At 44.5% G+C, this 19,858-nt stretch overlaps 1 protein-coding gene across 6 annotated transcripts in view; it reads right to left on the reverse strand.

The window, feature by feature from the left end:
* Positions 1-16,345, reverse strand: part of PPP6R2 (protein phosphatase 6 regulatory subunit 2) — a 151,878-nt gene extending 135,533 nt beyond the window's left edge. For 4 of the 6 annotated variants that reach the window (XM_039520189.1, XM_039520188.1, XM_039520194.1 and 1 more), the window contains exon 1: positions 16,121-16,344. The gene's annotated coding sequence lies outside the window, so the exon portion shown is untranslated. Of the gene's footprint in view, positions 1-16,120 lie in introns of all 6 variants that reach the window. The other 2 variants (XR_005592724.1, XM_039520190.1) reach the window with 2 other exon arrangements.
* Positions 16,346-19,858: the final 3,513 nt, after the last annotated feature.

Here is a 19,858-nt window from a genome sequence, read left to right on the forward strand (position 1 = left end):
GACATTACCTGAAAATTAAAAGGTCTGTGTTTGTGGATGGACACTTTAAACAGGCACACATTAACCTAACTAAGTGTGCTTCAAAAGATTCATTCTGAAATAGCAGAGACTAAGGGATTTCCTAATAGAAAATTACTGCAGGAAAACACGAAGGATCAACGTGCCATAGTAATCCAATATGCATCGCACAGAAAGAATTAATTCTAGCTATTCTGGGGCTATGAAATCCCCAAATTAAAAAATATCAGAGATTTCCCTGATTCAATGACTAAAATAATCCATACCCACTAGCCATCCAATCAAACTTCCAGCTAATGCCCAAGGCTATTATAAGAACTAAATTTGCAGGGGTTTAGACCTATATTGTAATTATTTTTTATTAAATGTGAGACAGTTGCTGAATTGGCAAGATTTATGAGTAAATAATCAAAATCAAAACAAAGCACGTAACGAGCAGTAAATTTATATTGTGCTAATGGTGAATTGCAACATAGTTATAAAATAAACAAAAGGATATGCTCTAGTGCAGCCACAAATTATTCAGCTAGACACAGGGAATCAATGAAGAAATTCTATTAACCTATATTTTTATCTCAATTCCCATATGAATATGTGCAGATATTTAACAGTTAAATATGTTCAATATAAAACAAAATTTCAAACTATCTTGTTAAAGACTAAGTGACTAATTTATTAAAAAAATTTAAACAAATGAAACCAAATACTAGATTATTTCAGTTTTAATACTGATTTACCCTCCAACAGCATTCTTCAAATGTTCCGTTAAACAATTTTCTCTGTCCACATGTAGTTCTCACATTGCTGAACAAGACTTTGATGTCAACTATATTTTAGGTTAAAACTTGTCTAGGCCAGGAAAATTGAAACATATTGGAACTTCACAGCCAACTATAAATTCTTCCAGACATAGGCTAAGATAATCTACTCTGGTAATAAATAATTTGACATGCAGATGTTTGCCTCTGGACTTCATCTCTTTACTGCAGATGAGAGCTAGGGAATGCTGCAATTGCATCAGACCCTGCTGACAATTAGGAAGCAACATCTGCAGACTGAAAATTCCCGTTGCACTCTATTGGAAGGTAAAGTATTACAAATCAACTTCACCTATATTGTCAGTACTATATCATCATAATGGAGCAAACAAAAATCACAACGTTTGACAGTATTCCTTTAACAATATCTCATGCAAGATATAAATTGTAAAATAGTTCCAAACATTAAAATATAAAATCACATCTTTAACCATTCTACAACAATACTATATGTTAAAATGCTTACATTCTTTCGAATACTGTGATCAGAACCAGTTTGACCTCAGAACACACTGGTGCTATCAATTTACCTATATGTTCTGTTGTTATTACAATGCTGATAAAACTATCACTTTAAAAAAGATATTTAAAAAATCATTTTTAGTTCTTTAATCCTTAGAGGCAAGAAAGCAGCACATTTTACATGAGTAAATAATTAAGCCCATGATTTTAATTTTTTTTTTCCATAGCATGTCAGTGCTAAATATTGATCACCAGGAAGCTTCGCAACTATATGGGCAATACCCTTCAAATACACAGATTTAGCAATCCTTGCCCATCTTCTATAGCTCAGTTTGTTCTGGATTTTATGAATATAAAGTTGATGCTCATTACAGTTCAATGCATTTTAGGCACAAACTCCAGGAACAAGTTCACACTGATAGCCTTAATAGCAACTCTAATTGCCAAAAAAACAAATCAATGTACTCTGGAACAGAAAATATCAGGACTTCAAATTCTTGGGAAGCAAAAGGGCCTCTTTGAGGTTGGTGTCTTTTATACAAGATTTAATAAAGGTCTCTAATAGATTACATACACACTAACGTGAATTTCCCATAAAAGACAGACAGTACATATTCTGGTGACTGGGCCACTATAAATACCTTAGAGAGAAAGAGTACACAATGTAATGTTCAAAGAGCAAAAGTAATTCAAAGGCTATCAAAAATTTTATTGTCATAAAACCTCAATTATAATCTCAATCTTCTCTGAATTTAAATTTTAATTGCCATGTTTTAAAAAAATGAGAAAAGCTCAGGTTATTGATTTGTATGTATTGTTAAGAGTATATCACTGTTGTGTACCAATGCCTGAAATCAAAAATAATTTTCAAACAAAGCATTTTTTCAGTGACAGACAGACCCATGTATATCCAAATGCTATGTCAGTGGAACATTCTCTTTGATCCTTGGAGTTGCCGAGTACCATTAACTCAAACTCACTGAAGGGTTTGAGCAAACTGAAGACTGATGGCTGGGCTACACTACCGATTAAGTCAATGTAACTTACATTGCTCAGGGGCGTGAAAACGACACCTCCCTAAGTGACATAACTTATATCGACTTAAAGGGCTATCCACACAGCACTATGTCCATGGGAGACGCTCTCTCGTCGGCATAGCTTTCGCCTCTCACAGAGGTGCAGTAATTATGCCAATGGGAGAGCGCTCTCCTGTCGGCATAGCGCGTCTTCACCAGATGATTCCAGTAGTGTAGACAAGCCCTGAGTCCCCTGTTGCAACAACTAACCACAGAATCCCCAAGTGACAGTTTAAAGAATCTGCTTAATATCATTACTGCTCCTCAGAATCTTAAGACTGTAAGTTTCAATCTACTGCTATAAACAGCAGCAGAAGTAAGGACATGAAATGGATTGGGGAGGCAGTCTGGGTTTAAGAATATAGGAAATACCGTAACAAGTCAGACCAATGGTCCATTGCGTCCAGTATCCTATCTCTAACAGTGGCCAGTACCAGTTGCTTCAGAATTAGATGCATGAATCCCCACAGTGAACCATGATGAAATAACTTGGCCCCCATTAACATAGTGTCTGAGCATCTCCAAGTGGCTGATTTATGCCATATTTTATCGTATCTAATACATGGATGGTCTCATTACCCTAAAAGAGCAGAACCTCAGAGTTATGAACACCTCGGGAATGGAGGTTGTTCGTAACTCTGAAATGTTCATTACTCTGAACAAAACGTTATGGTTGTTCTAGCAAAAGTTTGCAACTGAACATTAACTTAATACAGCTTTGAAACTTTACTAGCCAGAAGAAAAAAAATTTTTTTTTTTTAGTAGTTTACATGTAAAACAGTGCTATACTGTATTTGCTGTGTATGTGTGCTCTGCTTCCTGATAGCTTACTTCCCGTTCCAAATAAAGTATGTGGTTGACTGGGCAGTTCATAACTCTGGTGTTTGTAACTCTGAGGTTCTACTGTAAATATCTCATCTTTTTTTGAATCCTACTAACTCTTGGCCTAAATGATCTATTGTGGCAATGAGTTCCACAGACTAACTACACACCATGTAAAGGCAGTTCCATTTAGTACTTTTAAATTTGTCACCTTTCAATTTCATCGGCTGTCCCTTTGTTCTTGTATTAAAAAGGATGGTATACAGCAGTGTCTCTCAAACTGGGGTCACCGCTTGTGTAGGGAAAGCCCCTGGCGAGCCGGGCCGGTTTATTTACCTGCCCTGTCCACAGGTCCGGCCGATTGCAGCTCCCACTGGCCATAGTTCACTACACCTGGACAATGGGGGCTGCTGGAAGCGGCACGGGCCAGGGACATACTGGCCGCCACTTCCAGCGGCTCCCATTGGCCTGCAGCGGCGAACCGCCGCGGCCAGTGGGAGCCACGATCGGCCACACCTGTGGACGGGGCAGGTAAACAAACCAGCCCAGCCTACCAGGGGCTTTCCCTACACAAGCGGTGACCCCAGTTTGAGAAACACTGGTATATAGGAACCATTCATGTAACCTACAACTCTATAATATACATTTTATATACCTCTATCATGCCTCTTTAATTTGTCTCCTCTTTAAACTAAATAGTCCAATTCTTTTCAGTATCTCATCACATACAACTCTTTCTATATTTCAAATAATTTTCACTACTCATCTCTGGATCCCTTCTATTTCAACTACATCTTTTTGAAACAGAAGAATTTAACACTGTATTGAATGTGAGAGCATACCACCAATTTATATAATGGCACTTTGCTATTTTCAGACTTATTTTCCACCCCACTCTCTCTTTATACATCAACATTTTGTTTTGCTTCCACACATTAAGAACATATATTCATAAAGCTGCCCATCTTTTTCCCACCTCAACTGATTACAGTTAATTTCAACCCAATAACATACATGATTAATTTTTTTTCCTTCCTACATACATTATCTTGTATTTGTCAACACTGAATTATTGTGCCATCATGCTGCCAATCCACCTAGTTTCATTAAGTCCTTATGAGTTCCTCTCATGGCACTCTCAGTCATCTTACTGATGTAAATAATTTTTGCCATTTGCAAAAATTATTAAACCATTAACTCCCTTTCCTGATCATAAATTAATATATGAAATGCAACTAATGCTTTTACAGATCAGCGTTTCTCACTGATAACCTTCTGCCATGCTGAAAGCTGTTTTCTGTCTAGTAGCCAATTTCTAATTCATGACAGTACTAAATTCTCATCCTATGACTACTAAGTTACCTTAACTAATTCTTGTGATGCCCTCTGTCAAACATTTATTGAAAGTCGAAACACATCAATTGCTTCTCTTTTATTCACTATTTTACTGACACATTCAAAGGTTCAAATAAATTGGAGATAATCTTCCTGCACAGATGCTGTGCTCGTTCACCCCTATATTATGTTCATTCATGTGTTTTATATGAAGTGCTTGAAAAATCCACTTACTCAAAAGTGAATAGAAGCTTTGTCCAGGTAAGTGGAATTAAAAAGATGTAGTCCCCTCCTGTGGAGGCAGGATAAGAGCAGCCCAGGTATTGCTGTTTTAAAGAGGAGGGGAGGGAGTAGAGTGCCCTCTGAGATGCTACTACTTTATGAAATGGAGTGAGAAGCAGAAACTGGGAGGCCATGGGCCACCAACACACCCAGTATGGGAGGGTGGCAGCAGCAGCCACACCCAAGGTACTGATTGATTAGGAGATGAAATTTATTTTTTGTAGGGACCATAACTGACTGAAATGAAATGTGACAAAATTGATTGAGGAATAAAAATGATACACTGGGAAGGAACAATTGATCTCTTAAGGAGATATGGGTGGGTGAGGGGGCAGAATGCAGATGTGCCAATGGAAATCAAATATGCACATTTTGAGGACAATACCACAAGTTTCCTCAACAGGCTTAGTAGATTTAACCTCTGGACAAGTAGATGTCAAGAACATTTTTCAAGCCATGTTTCTAACTATTTTTAATTATTGTTTCCATAAATGTATGTCACTGTTCCCTATAGTAAGGCTCACTGGATTGTAACTACCAGGATCACACCTAATGCCTTTATGTAAGAGTTGCTATCCTCCAATCCTCTGGTATAGGAGCTAACATTAATAAGTACAGTAACTCCTCACTTAAAGTCACCCTGGTTAATGTTGTTTCATTGCTGATCAATTAGGGAACATGCTCGTTTAAAGTTGCCCAATGCTCCCTTACAATGCTGTTTGGCCGCCACCTGCTTTGTCCACTGCTTGCAGAAAGAGCAGCCCGTTGGAGCTGGTTGGTGAGGGCTTGGAACCAGAGTGGACTGAGAGCCCCCACATCAGCTCCCGGTTCCCCTAAGTTCCCTGGGCTGCAGCTGCCCAGCAGGCTATCAATTGCCCAGCAGTTCAGCTGTCCCTCCCCTACTGCCGTGCTGCTCCTGCCCTCTGCCTTGAGCTGCTCCCTGGAGCCTCCTCCTTGATGTGCACGGGGGGGGGGGGGAGGAAATAATGTCAGGGTGTCCCCTTCCACCTCACTCCTTTACCCTATCTCCCTGGTGGGGGGGGGGGAGAATATGATAGGGCTCAGGATGGAAGGAGCTTGCAGCAGCAGCTCCTGTCTCAACTTGCTGATCTACTTTAAAAGCCAGTGTACTTAGAGTGGAGTCAGCGTACTTAAAGGGGCAATGCTTGTCTCTCTCTCTCTCACACACACACACACACACACACACACACACAGTGTGTCTCCCCCTCCATTCGTGCTGCCTTGTAGAGTGTGAGGCAACATTAACAATGTGTTAACCCTTGAGGGCTCAGCCAAGTGCTAGTTCACCATTTAGCAGTAAGGCATTCCCTGGGAAATATCTCACCCTCTTCCACCCTCTGACTCCACCACCTCAGCCAAGCTTCACAATCATCATTGCTGTGTACCGTATTAAATTCTTTATTTAAAACGTATACTGTGTGTGTGTGTGTATATATATATATAGTCTTTTGATTGGCGAAAAAAATTTCCCTGGAACCTAACCCTTCCTATTTACATTAATTCTTATGGGGAAATTGGATTCGTTTAACATCATTTCGCTTAAAGTAGCATTTTTCAGGAACATAACTACAACGTTAAGCGAGGAGTTACCGTAATCACATATTTTTATCAACAACTCAGCTACTTCAGTTCCTACAGAATTCATGGATGTGCATCATCTGGTCCTGGCGACTTGTCACTATTTAATGCTCTTTCTCCCAGTAGCCAGAGCAGGGTAAAGTTGGGGCTTCTATTATTATTAGGCATTTGTACTATGGTAATGCCCATAGGCCCATGTCAGGATAAGAATCAGGGCCCCACTGTGCTAGGCACTGCACAAACTTATAGAAAAACATATGGACCCTGACCTAACACGCTTACAATCTAATTTGAAATAAGGTGCAAAAAGTGATTACCACAAACAGCATGAGAGCAAGAGGAAGGAAGGATAAGGGAGAAAATAAGACAATAAGGTTTCACAGATTATTCATTTATTTGTATTTTAACTAGGGCTGTCGATTAATCACAGTTAACTCATGCGATTAACTCAAAAAAATTAATCTTGATTAAAAAAATTGATCTCAATTAATAGCAGTTTTAATCCCACTGTTAAACAATAGAAGACCAACTGAAATTTATTAAATATTTTGTATTTTCTTCTACATTTTCATATATATTAAATTGTGTTGTAATTGAAATCAGAGTGTATATTATTTTTTATTATAAACATCTGCACTGTAAAAATGATAAACAAAAGGTTTTTTCAATTCACCTCATATAAGTATTGTAGTGTAATCTCTTTGTCGTGAAAGTGCAATTTACAAATGTAGATTTTTTTTGGTTACAGAACAGCATTGAAAAACAAAACAATGTCAAACTTTAGAGTTTACAAGTCCATTCAGTCCTAATTTTTGTTCAGACAATTGACAAGACAAACAAGTTCATTTACATTTGCAGAAGATAATGCTGCTCTCTTCTTATTTACTATGTCACCAGAAAGTGAGAACAGGTATTTGCATGGCAGTTTTGTGGCCGGCATTGCAAGGTATTTCCGTGCCAGATATGCTAAACATTTGTATGCCCCTTCATGCTTCGGCCACCATTCCAGAGGACATGCTTCCATGCTGATGACACTCGTTAAAAAAATAATGCATTAATTGAATTTATGACTGAATTCCTTGGGGGGAGAACTGTATGTCTCCCGCTCTGTTTTACCCGCATTCTGCCATATATTTCATGGTATAGCAGTCTCAGATGATGATCCAGCACATGTTCCTTTTAAGAACACTTTCAGATTTGACAAAATGCAAAGAAGGTACCAATGCGATATTTCTAAAGATAGCTACAGCACTCGATCCAAGGTTTAAGTATCTGAAGTGCCTTCCAAAATCTGAGAGGGACAAGATGTGGAGCATGCTTTCAGAAGTCTTAAAAGAGCAACACTCCAATGCGGAAACTACAGAATCGAAACCACCAAAAAAGAAAATCAACCTTCTGCTGGTGGCATCTGACTCAGATAATGAAAATGAACATGCATTAGACAATACTGCTTTGGACTGTTATCGAGCAGAAACCGTCATCAGCATGGATGCATGTCCCCTGGAATTGTGGTTGAAGCACGATGGGACACGACTCTTTAGCGCATCTGGCACATAAATACCTTGGAACGCCGGCTATAACAGTGCAGTGAGAACACCTGTTCTCACTTTCAGGTGACATTGTTAGCAAGAAGCGGGCAGCATTATCTCCTGCAAAGGTAAACAAACTTGTTTGTCTGAGCTATTGGCTGAACAAGAAGTAGGACTGAGTGGATTTACAAGCTCTAAAATTTTACATTGTTTTGTTTATGAATGCAGGTTTGTTTTTACATAATTCTACATTTGTAAGTTCAACTTTCATGATAAAGAGATTGCACTATAGTACTTGTATTAGGTGAATTGAAAAATACTATTTCTTTTGGTTTTTTACAGTGCAAATACTTATAATAAAAAATAAATATAAAGTGAGCACTGTATTCTGTGGTTGTAATTGAAATCAATGTATCTGAAAACTTAGAAAACATCCAAAAATATTTAAATGGTATTCTATTACAGTTTAACAGTGTGATTAATCACGATTTTTTTTTTAATCACTTGACAGCCCTCATTTTAATAATACCTACAGGTCTCAGTCAGGATCAGGAATCCAAACATGTTGTACACACATATATGCAAGAAAGCTTATAATGTAAGTAGTGCACAACTTAATTGTATTGAATCATATAAAAAGGTTATACATAAATACAGGATATTCTTGACAAGCTCAACATAGCTTTTATCAGTTGGCCAATTTCTTGTAGGCATTCAAATGTATCCAATGCCTAGCAAGAAACTGAAGTGAAAAGATGGGAGCCACTGAGCAGAGTTCACGGACATCATTCTAGGAGGACTCTCCATATCTTTACCTTTTCTAGTAGCTAGAGTTCCAAATTATCTTATCACACTTGGACAACGGGGTCCCCATCTTCCATATGAACCTTTGGACAGTAAGTTTAGTTCTCTGGCTATTGGTATTTAGTGAAATTTCTATGCCCTCTGAATGGAGATGAAGGTGTGAGACAGATGGGAGATGTTATTAAAAAAATAAGTAAGGCATTGGGAAAGAGACTGATTTGAAGGGGACAAGTGCCAGAAAAGGGAGACAGAAAATATAATGATAACATGGGGAAATGGTGGAGGGCATAATTTAAAGAAAGATATGTAAAAGGGTGGAGGGAGAGCAAAGGAAGAGAGGAACACACAGAAACAACTCTGGAAAAGATTCAGCTTGATCTGTTATAGTAAAACAGAAAAAAAGGAGAAGACAAGAAGGGAAAATAGATATAACAAAACCAAGTCAAGATGCAAAAGTTACTTTTTAAAAAATTATTAAACAGAAAGATGATTGAGAATATTAATAAAGTTCCCGGTAAATGGCAAATAACTATTTTAAATTGCATGGAGTACGACTCTGGAAAGTGGTCTTTCGGACTATAGATAGTTGGTAGGCTTAACTCCTGGGCTAGTAGGAGCTGGCTAACGTTTAAGCATGCTAACGGGTATCCATTTAAAAAGGGGAAGACTGGCCAAAATGAGACCAACCGAAAGGAAAAAATAATAGTAGCTACAATGTCTGAGGATATTTTGCAGGGTTACTAGAGAACTGGAAGAGCAATAGCTAAAGACAATAAATAACAAGAAATTATTCATATAAGAACCAAGAAACCTGTGAAATAATTGGTGGTGTTCTGCTGGCCTCCCAGGAAGTAAAGGGAGCAAGTAAAAAGGATAAAGCCACTACAGTGAAGCTAAAATAATGAATTTGTTTTCATTAGAACATATTGGGGATATAGTTACCTCAGATGTATTTTTTCAGCTAATACAGATAAGACTGCCAAAGACAGAGGAGTCAAAGGAGGCAGGGCCAGAACACATTGAAAATTTCACTGCTATTCCCTCCCTCAGTCTCCTGGGGCATTGTGAGGGTGAGTAGGAGGAACTCCACTACTGAACCCCACCCCCCAACATCCATTTTTTAATCCTTCTTTCAGAAAATAGCTCCAGTATCTGTCTCTATTGCTACTGCTACTCCTAGCTTTGCTAAACAAAATCAGAATCAATTTGACCTAATACTTGTCAATTTCATTGCTGTCCACAGAGTTATGAACAGAAGCAATGAAAACTGACAAGACTGATTGGTATTTTTACTCTGCTTTAACCAGGCAAAGATAGGAGCAGCAGCAGAGGTATGAAGCAGTGCTGTCTTAAATTTGCAGACAGACTGCACAGGTTACTTTTGATTCATGTTTGAAAGGGTTGTTTTTTTGTTTTTTGCAACCATAAAGGTTAGAAACTCAGTTTTATTTTGTTTCAAAATACACCTCTACCCTGATATAATACTGTCCTCAGGAGCCAAAAAAATCTTACCGCGTTATAGGTGAAACTGCGTTATATCGAACTAGATTTGATCCGCCGGAGTGCACAGCCCTGCCCCCCCAGGGCGCTGTTTACCATATCCGAATTCATGTTATATCGAGTCGTGCTATATCGGGGTAGAGGTGTAAAAGCTTAACTTCTACAGAATCTAATAGCACTTGCTTAAAAAAGCTTCCTATTTGCACAGCCCAGTAGAATTTTCAAGCCCTATCTGTATGGCTTAAATAACCTACTGAACTTTGCCACTTAACCATAATGTTCTTTTCTCTTGCCTTCCTGTTTCCTTTTTGTGTAGGGGTATGAATGAGTTCATGACTGCCTAAGATTATCACTTATTATTTGCATTGAGGTTGCACCTGGGGACCCCAGTCATGGATCAGGGCCCATTGTACCAGACCCTGTACAAACACAATATGGAGATGGTCCCTGCCACAAAGAGCTTATAATCTAAGTTTAAGATGAGAGACAACAGATACAACAAGGACAGAGGACCACAAGGAAGCAGTGAGACAATACTAGTTAGTTGTCACCAGCTGCTTATCTTCTCCATGCTCAGATTAAAGATTTTGATTTCCTTATTTGTCACTTCAGGTTCTTTTGAACTAGCGTCTTAATTTTTCTCAACTCCCCGCAGAGTTCATGTTTGGTACGATCCCTCCCATAAAGATGCTGACCTTAGTTATACTCTATTCATGGCTATGTAATGTTTCTACTAGAGTTACTTCTTGCGCCAACTTGTGCATTATTTAGGACTAAAATTAGAGTAGCTTCCCTTGTTTGTAAAACTAACTATTCAAAAGAGCAATCGTTTAAGGGAATGGTGTCAAACTCCCAGCCTGCAGGCCAGATCTGGCCATTTAATGCATTTATGTGGTCTGCATGACAAACTCAAATTCGGAAAAATCTGTGTTTTTTGTTTGTTTGGGGGCGGGGATTAGTTTTGGTTCTATCCCTGGTTTTGAAAGATCATCTTCCAACTGTGGAGTGAATGTAACCAATACAGTGAAGTCTTCCAGAATCTGCAAACAGATAATGCCTGAAACAATTGTGTGTCAACCTGCATCTCTCACTAAGGTGTTAATTCTAAAGCCTTATGACAACATGTTAATGTCAACATTAACTATTTTATTGCTGATTATTTTAGCAGGTCAAATGGAACAGAGAAGAGAGAAGCCTATGGCAAGGGGAACTGCAGAGGGAAGAAAGGAGGGCACACAAAGACAGGGAAGGGGCAATAAGGAAGAAAGAGAAACAAGAGGCTTAGAAATAGTAGTGGTCATAAAAGATTGCATATTTTCCTGTTAAGTGATATTGACAAAAACCAAGGCATTTAAATAGTAATAATAGTAACTAGAAGTTTAGTTATCACCTAAGGGCCATACACTGTCCTTGATCTTTGTATAAACCTATTGATATCAAAGAAAGATTCACCATGGAGAGAAGGATAGTATGTTGTCTTATATTTGTAACCTAGCCCACAGACCATAATCAAATACAGAACTCTGCCTTCTCCACAGAATAAGTAGGAGACCCCATTAAGGGTAAGATATGGACAAACTGCTTGTTTAAATGTCTCTCAACATTTGACCAGTTTATACAGATAGCTGAAGTCACTCATTAATTCAGTTGTATTAGCTCTGAGCTATCTCAGCACTGTACAATCTTTCAACTTCCTGATTTAGAAACTGGTAGAGAAACTCTGCTAGTATATTTGCATTCTTATGACTTGGGATTTGTATCCCTCCAAGTCCTCTTCACTCAGAAATTTCATCTTAGAAAATTCTATGGAATCTTTTAGTTATAGTGCTACTCTCCCATCTCTTTGACCCAATCTCTCCACTTTATACACAAGTATTCCCAGGATGTTGGCATTCTACCATGTTTCAGAAGTACCTATAATATCAAGATCCTCTTCCATTTTCAAGCATTCTAGTTCACCTATTTTTGTTAAGCTTCTCACATTGTTAAATAGAGTAGTCTCTCACCCAGGGCTCTTGAGGCTTCAACTGTGTTAAGAAAATGTATAGTTGACTATGAATTTTAAATATTTTCCCTGAGCCATGACCTGCTATTTTTGAATGTAAGTGTTTGAATCGGAATCAAAAGAGCTTAGCTTCCCCAGCAGCCACAATAATGAGAGCCAAGAGAACTCTAAGCAGATGCTCTCTACTCCTGGTGAAGCTGCTCAGCAGATCTCCCACTTGCCACCTGCAGCATCCCCGGGGAAAGTGAGAAGTTCTGGTTGGGTTTATTGCCTGCTTACCTGCCAGATTGTGAGCACCCCAGGAACAGCAAGGTAGTACTCAACTGGCTATGCCTGAACACAGAGCAATGCATAGAAAGGATGGCTCCCCTCCCACATACAGCCATCAGAAGGGAAGAGAATAGGTACAGAACCATATGATTCCCTCTCTCAACCCATGTTAGAACAGTTTTCAAGAGCTGGGGAAAGCCGGTGTGCAACTCATGCCAGCTAGTTCCTCACCCAATGCAACCCATGCACCACAGGGTGCAGGGAAAGAGGTGTCTTTACCAGCTCTATATTCACTTGTGACTTCTCTCTACCAAAGGAATCATCAACTGGGGGGACCTGAGGTGGTTTTCTGCTCCCTGCTCACAGGGACCACAAAAGGGAAGAGACTATGCCCCTAAACAAGTAATGATAGCAGCTCTTAACCTTTCCTAAAGTAATACATTCAGCCTCCAAGCTGAAAAGCCTAGACACTACCGGAATAAAGATATTAAAGATTTTATTTTTGAATCATGTGCCAGTTTTTATTTAACTCTTCTATGACACACCGTACTTTACTGAAACATACATCTGTGATGGCAGCCTCTCTCTCTCTTCCAGCACAGCTGTAATTTCTGTTCTTTTCCTCACTATTGGGTTACCTTTATATAATTTGACATCCCCAGCATCCGGGCTTTTTCCTACATAAGTGCCTTTCAGCACCTCTCAACTTTTCTGCACCTCCAAGTAAAAGTGACTCCCCCAAAACATTACAAGTTTTCTATGCCAGCAATCTGTTTCTCCTTTGGTTAAAGTGGAGCCCATCCCTTCTTTATGGGCTCTCCCTTCACTAAAAAGTTTCTCCAGTGCCTAATAAGTTTTCCCATGATTCAGGCCAGGATACCGTCTTGGGTCCCCAAACAGAAGCCCCACCAACTATCTAACTTTTGAATATGAATCATCATATTCTACAACAATAAAGTACAGTAGTCACAAGTTAAAATCCAGCACCCCAGAAACAAGGAAAAACAGTCAACTTCAAAACAATTGTGCTTATATCCAATCTTCCGCCATTCTGATGCACCAACATTTATTATTAGGGATGTTTCAATGAAGGCATGATCTTTATCTGCTTCTTTTGCACATTCCAAAACTTAAACCAATTTGCCATGGTATCACAATCAGTTGCTATGGAAATTACTATACCACCACCACCAACTCCCACCACCAAGACAGCAAAAGTTGCCCTGATAGTTGGGAGGGGGAGGGGGAAGGGGGAGTGTTAAATCACAAGAGTCACAGCAAAAATCAGTTTTTATAATTTTTTTTCTATAACTCGGACAAACTGCCCTAAGAAGACCCCAGGTCTGCAAATATTTACTCACATGCTTAACTTCAAGCACACGCATAATTTATTACAGGACTGTGGCCTAAATATGCAACACAAATTTTCTTCCTTCTTGAGAGGGAAAAGGTTTCACTAAGGAAATAAGCTTCAGTTTCATCTTTTACTAGGTTAACAAAATGAATATAATATTTTTAAGATTATGAAAATACCTCAAAGCCTTTTAAGCTTGTCTTAATTTCTCCTTTTTCACTTCCTAATTTTCTTTAGCTAGTACAAAACAAGCCCTTCAAATTAGGAAAGAAGCTTTCACTAGATTTGTCAAGAAATACAATCTTCCTGTAAGAAAGTTCCAAGGCTGAAGCCACAAATGGACTTGCTACAATTCCCACCACAATTTCTATATAATCACAGAAGTAGTGTATTACTGTTATTTCATATATACAATACGTACCAAAGCCCAATGGCTTCCCTAATTCAAATCTAGGCAATACAGATTCAAAGTCACTCATTCCTCCTAATCAAACTGACCATGGACTCCACATGACCTTGCCAACATGATCTCCTCTGCCAGTTTCAGTGTTTAGTCAACTGTTATGAATGACTCAGAAAAGGCTAGGCTGTAATATTCTCTCTCACTCTTCCTCACCACCTTTTACAGAAGCCCAGAGAAGCAAGCTTTAATGTCTCCAATACAAGAAAAAAGTGAAATTTAAACAAACTTTTTATACAAGACCCTGAAACTTAGAATTATTCACCCAAATCCTATATTAAAAAGGATAAAATAAGACTCAAAACGTCTGATAAAATAAGACCCAAAAAAAGGAATTTCATAACTAAAGGTATTTTGAATGTCTGAAGCAGCTGGCTATTTTTTAAATAAAACAGTAACAAAAACAATTTAGTAGCATGTAGTTAATTGTGGTTTGAGGATTAAGAGTGAGTTTCAGTAATTAAAAAACTAATTTCTGTTCAAACGGACAAATATACAGGATGTAGTAACCAATACAGATATTTTATTATGTACCCTCAAATATTACTGGGAGAAATATTTTGCCTTGAGATGTTCTTCTGAAAGATGAAATCTAGGCTGTGAACTTGAAATAAGCAAAACTTGTAAAGGGTCAAAGGAGTAGCTAATACAGCTAAAAAGCCCAACGGGAAAGTAGGATGGTGTGACAGAAAGAACGCACAGGAAGGGGCATATTGTTGGGGCTGAGGCTGGGGATCAAGATCCTCATGACTGGAGAAAGGGGAGGTAGAGAGAGATGTCTTTGAAGACACTCAGCTTCCCCAGCATCCACAGGCTGGAACCCCTTCAGGGAAGGCAGGTGCCTTTCAGCTAGGGATGGGAGAAAAATACTATCAGATTTGGGGACCTGGCAAGCAGACACATCTGAGGCTCAGGGTGTCACGGGGTGGCAGGTCGGGGTTGCAAGTGGGAGACAGACACTGGGCTGAGAAGGTGTCATGGTGGGAAGTAGTGGCTGACAGATCCAGGGGGTGGGTAGGAGGGGTCATGGGGGAGGTACCACATCCAGGTGGGTCAGGTGGGGGGGGACGTCAGGAGGCTGACATATCTAGGGAGGATCAGAGATGTGCTGTGGAGGCGGACGGCAGGCTAGGGGGTAGACATTTGGGGGCTCTCAGGGGGCAGACACACTGAGGGAGGCCTAGGAGTGTCACGGTGGGGAAGCCAGGGAGGCAGGCGAGCAGACACCTCCGGAGCTCAGGCTGTCACAGAGAGGCAAGCAAGGGGGCTAACGCGTCCAGGGGGGAGGGGGCTCAGGGATGTCTGGGGGAGGCAGGCACAGGCTTGTCGGGGGGGGGCTCAGACACATCTGGGGCGGGGGGCTCAGGAAGGCAGGCACCTTGGGCCGGACTCAGACTCCTGGGGGCTCAAGACTGTCATTGGAGGCTGGTTGGGGGAGGCAGCCACTGTGGGGGAGGGCTCATGATGGCTCAGACCCCTCTGGGGGGGACAGACACCTTGGATGGGGGGGCCTCAGGGACAGCCAATGGGCACAGACACCTCGACTGGGGGGCTCACGCACCTCGGGGGAGGCTCACGAGGGTAGGCCCACCCGCGGGGGGAAGACAGACACCTGGGGAGGGGGCGCAGGGGGGCAGGCACCTCGGGGGTGCCGGGGGCAGGCAGGTTGGGGAGCTCAGACAGCCCCGAGGCCGGGGGGCTCAGGCACCTCCGGGGCAGGCTGGGGGCGCCGCCAGCAGGGGCTCGGCCGCAGAGAGCCGGAGGCAGCACCAGCCGCGGGTCTCACCTGCTCCGGGCCCGGCCTTCCCCGGCGGCGGGCCCGCAGCTCCGCTCCCGCTGCTCCCTGCGCTGCAGAGGCCGGCAAGGCCGCGGACATGGGACACGTCCCCGGGCCTGGCAGCGGCTCGCTCCCCGGCCGGGCTGCGCTGTCACCGAGCGCCGGGGCTGAGGGCTCGGCCACCACAGGCTCGCTCGCTCGCTCGCTCCAAAATGGCGGCAGGAGCGGCCTGCCCAGACCCGGGAAGGGGGCGGGGCAGGGAGGGGCAGAGGGAGCCGAGGGGCGGGGCCTGCAACAGGGACTGGGCGGGGCCCAGGGTGAGAGGTGGGCGCCTGAAGCCCGGGGGCTCCGCGCAGCTGCGGGGGGTAGTTCTGCCGAGGGGGGATGGGAAAGCTACAGGAAGGGAGCATGGGAAGGTTCCATTGGGCCTGGGGACGGGGAGGGCTTCATGGGCCTGGGGATGGGAAGGTTCTGTGGGAGGGGAGGTTCCATTGGGCCTGTGGAGGGGATGGGTAGGTTCCTTGGATCTGGGGAGGGTAAGGTTCCATGACAGACGGCATTAGGCGAGGGATGGAATGGGGGGGTAGGAAGGTTCCGTGGAGGAGGGAATGGCGTTTGGCGAGGATGGAATGGGGTGTAGGAAGGTTGCATGGAGGCGGGAATGGCGTTTGAGGGATGGAATGGGGGTAGGAAGGTTGCCTGGGGGCGGGCATGGCCTTAGGCGAGGGATGGAATGGGGGTAGGAAGGTTCCGTGGAGGCGGCAATGGCGGTCGGCGAGGGATGGAATGGGGGTGTAGGAAGGTTGCATGGAGGCGGGAATGGCGTTTGGCGAGGGATGGAATGGGGGTAGGAAGGTTGCGTGGAGGCGGGAATGGCATTTGGCGAGGATGGAATGGGGGTAGGAAGGTTGCGTGGAGGCGGGAATGGCGTTTGGCGAGGATGGAATGGGGTAGGAAGGTTCCGTGGAGGCGGGAATGGCATTAGGCGAGGATGGAATGGGGTAGGAAGGTTGCATGGAGGCGGGAATGGCGTTTGGCGAGGATGGAATGGGGGTAGGAAGGTTGCGTGGAGGCGGGAATGGCGTTTGGCGAGGATGGAATGAGGGGTAGGAAGGTTCCGTGGAGGCGGGAATGGCATTTGATGAGGGATGGAATGGGGGTAGGAAGGTTGCGTGGAGGCGGGAATGGCATTAGGCGAGGATGGAATGGGGGTAGGAAGGTTGCGTGGAGGCGGGAATGGCATTAGGCGAGGGATGGAATGAGGGGTAGGAAGGTTCCGTGGAGGCGGGAATGGCATTAGGCGAGGGATGGAATGGGGGGTAGGAAGGTTGCATGGAGGCGGGAATGGCATTTGGCGAGGGATGGAATGGGGGGGTAGGAAGGTTGCGTGGAGGCGGGAATGGCATTAGGCGAGGGATGGAATGGGGGGGTAGGAAGGTTCCGTGGAGGCGGGAATGGCATTAGGCGAGGGATGGAATGAGGGGTAGGAAGGTTCCGTGGAGGCGGGAATGGCATTTGGCGAGGGATGGCCTGGGGGGTAGGAAGGGTCCTTGGAGGCGGGAATGGCATTAGGCGAGGGATGGAATGGGGGGGTAGGAAGGTTGCGTGGAGGCGGGAATGGCATTAGGCGAGGGATGGAATGGGGGGTAGGAAGGTTGCGTGGAGGCGGGAATGGCGTTTGGCGAGGGATGGAATGGGGGGTAGGAAGGTTGCGTGGAGGCGGGAATGGCATTTGGCGAGGGATGGAATGGGGGGGTAGGAAGGTTGCATGGAGGCGGGAATGGCGTTTGGCGAGGGATGGAATGGGGGGGTAGGAAGGTTGCATGGAGGTGGGAATGGCATTTGGCGAGGGATGGAATGGGGGGTAGGAAGGTTGCGTGGAGGCGGAATGGCGTTTGGCGAGGGATGGAATGGGGGGGTAGGAAGGTTGCGTGGAGGCGGGAATGGCGTTTGGCGAGGGATGGAATGGGGGGGTAGGAAGGTTGCATGGAGGCGGGAATGGCATTAGGCGAGGGATGGAATGGGGGGGTAGGAAGGTTGCGTGGAGGCGGGAATGGCGTTTGGTGATGGATGGAATGGCGGGGTAGGAAGGTTCCGTGGAGGCGGGAATGGCATTAGGCGAGGGATGGAATGGGGGGGTAGGAAGGTTGCATGGAGGCGGGAATGGCTTTTGGCGAGGATGGAATGGGGTAGGAAGGTTCCGTGGAGGCGGGAATGGCGTTTGGCGAGGGATGGAATGGGGGGGTAGGAAGGTTGCGTGGAGGCGGGAATGGCATTAGGCGAGGGATGGAATGGGGGGGTAGGAAGGTTGCGTGGAGGCGGGAATGGCATTAGGCGAGGGATGGAATGAGGGGTAGGAAGGTTCCGTGGAGGCGGGAATGGCATTAGGCGAGGATGGAATGGGGGTAGGAAGGTTGCATGGAGGCGGGAATGGCATTTGGCGAGGATGGAATGGGGGTAGGAAGGTTGCATGGAGGCGGAATGGCCTTGGGCGAGGGATGGAATGGGGGGGTAGGAAGGTTGCATGGAGGTGGGAATGGCATTAGGCGAGGGATGGAATGAGGGGTAGGAAGGTTGCATGGAGGCGGGAATGGCGTTTGGCGAGGGATGGAATGGGGGGGTAGGAAGGTTCCGTGGAGGCGGGAATGGCATTAGGCGAGGATGGAATGAGGGTAGGAAGGTGGCTTGGAGGCGGGAATGGCGTTTGGCGAGGGATGGAATGGGGGGGTAGGAAGGTTCCGTGGAGGCGGGAATGGCATTTGGCGAGGGATGGAATGGGGGGGTAGGAAGGTTGCGTGGAGGCGGGAATGGCATTTGGCGAGGGATGGAATGGGGCGTAGGAAGGTTCTGTGGAGGCGGGAATGTCATTAGGCGAGGATGGAATGAGGTAGGAAGGTTCCGTGGAGGCGGAATGGCATTTGGCGAGGATGGAATGGGGGTAGGAAAGTTCCGTGGAGGCGGGAATGGCATTTGGCGAGGATGGAATGGGGGTAGGAAGGTTGCGTGGAGGCGGGAATGGCATTTGGCGAGGATGGACTGGGGGGGTAGGAAGGTTGCGTGGAGGCGGGAATGGCATTTGGCGAGGGATGGAATGGGGGGGGTAGGAAGGTTCCGTGGAGGCGGGAATGGTGTTTGGCGAGGGATGGAATGGGGGGGTAGGAAGGTTGCATGGAGGCGGGAATGGCATTAGGCAAGGGATGGAATGGGGGGGTAGGAAGGTTCCGTGGAGGCGGGAATGGCATTAGGCGAGGGATGGAATGGGGGGGTAGGAAGGTTCCGTGGAGGCGGGAATGGCATTAGGCGAGGATGGAATGGGGGGGTAGGAAGGTTGCGTGGAGGCGGGAATGGCATTAGGCGAGGGATGGAATGAGGGGTAGGAAGGTTCCGTGGAGGCGGGAATGGCATTAGGCGAGGGATGGAATGGGGGGGTAGGAAGGTTGCGTGGAGGCGGGAATGGCATTAGGCGAGGGATGGAATGAGGGGTAGGAAGGTTCCGTGGAGGCGGGAATGGCATTTGGCGAGGGATGGAATGGGGGGGTAGGAAGGTTCCGTGGAGGCGGGAATGGCATTAGGCGAGGGATGGAATGAGGGGTAGGAAGGTTCCGTGGAGGCGGGAATGGCATTAGGCGAGGATGGAATGGGGGTAGGAAGGTTGCGTGGAGGCGGGAATGGCATTAGGCGAGGGATGGAATGAGGGGTAGGAAGGTTCCGTGGAGGCGGGAATGGCATTAGGCGAGGGATGGAATG

Source organism: Mauremys reevesii, linkage group 1 (assembly GCF_016161935.1).
Source record: "Mauremys reevesii isolate NIE-2019 linkage group 1, ASM1616193v1, whole genome shotgun sequence".
In the NCBI taxonomy this organism is placed as follows: Eukaryota; Metazoa; Chordata; order Testudines; family Geoemydidae; genus Mauremys; species Mauremys reevesii.